Genomic DNA, 1084 nt, shown 5'->3' on the forward strand with positions numbered 1-1084 from the left:
AGCGATTTCAGAGCAGAAATATACGTTGAAGCCGAATAACCCTTAATGTCGAGTATTTGTTAATACAATTTGTTTATAACAATTAACTATGCAAGTTAAAAAATTTTTTATATTTCTTATACCCCTGTGCACTAAATTCAAGGGACGAGAAGTATAAGAAAAATTTTGTCTAGAAGATAAAAAATGAAATTAGAAGAATCGACATTTTTTTCGATGTTTGCATTAAAATAAAAATTAAATAAACAAAAAAATAAAAAATCTACTCTCACCATTTTCTGAAAAATTTAGTTCTGAATTTTTCAACAAAAAAAAATTCTAAAATCGGTGCATAATTGCGTTCTAAATGTCATTTTGAACCTCGTTTTCCGATTTCACCCCACTGTGCATTGCTAGTCCAGTCATCGTTCGAGGTTTCTCTTAAATGTAAGGACCGCGATTCCCGGTAATCATTTGCTGTAATGTAAAAAGATCAGGCTGGGTCGGCTCCCATGGGCGCGTGTGATCACATATACTTTTGTAGTTATCCACCTCCTTGTAGATGGCTCTACTGTAGGGGCATAAGTGGGGGTAATATTTTCTTAAAATATCTTGGCGCTGCCATTCTAGTGTTCGTTGAGGTTATGTTTTCGTCAACAAACTTCAAACTTTGCTAAGTTAAAAGAAGTTGTGTCTCGCCGTATGAACTTAAATCAGTGAAATCAGGACATTGAAAAATAAACAAAGTTAAAGTAAATTGAAATGTTTGTGTTATGCCAGGATGTCACTGATTTCACTTCTCTATTATAATGCAATTAAATAAAATGTTGAAAAATGGTTACATTTCATGTGTTACGCAATTCTTCATTTATTGGAGAATTATTGCAAAATTGTACAAATTTATGCCGAAAAATGGTAGAGGAAACAGTATTTACACATTTTTCGACTTAAATTTGTATAATTTTGAATTAATTCGTTTATTTTCTCTAATTTTAATTCATGCAACACGCGCCCTCGCTGGCTACACATTTTGTCCACCTCTCAGGCAATTTATGGATACCTTTCCAAAAAAAGTCTTCGTTTTTTGAAGCAAACCAGTCATCGAGCC

General features: G+C 32.9%; 1 protein-coding gene across 4 annotated transcripts in view; it reads left to right on the forward strand.

The window, feature by feature from the left end:
* Positions 1-1084, forward strand: part of LOC117174804 (prolyl 4-hydroxylase subunit alpha-1-like) — a 50166-nt gene that overhangs the window by 22921 nt on the left and 26161 nt on the right. The window lies entirely within an intron of this gene.

This window comes from Belonocnema kinseyi, chromosome 1 (assembly GCF_010883055.1).
Source record: "Belonocnema kinseyi isolate 2016_QV_RU_SX_M_011 chromosome 1, B_treatae_v1, whole genome shotgun sequence".
NCBI lineage: Eukaryota > Metazoa > Arthropoda > Insecta > Hymenoptera > Cynipidae > Belonocnema > Belonocnema kinseyi.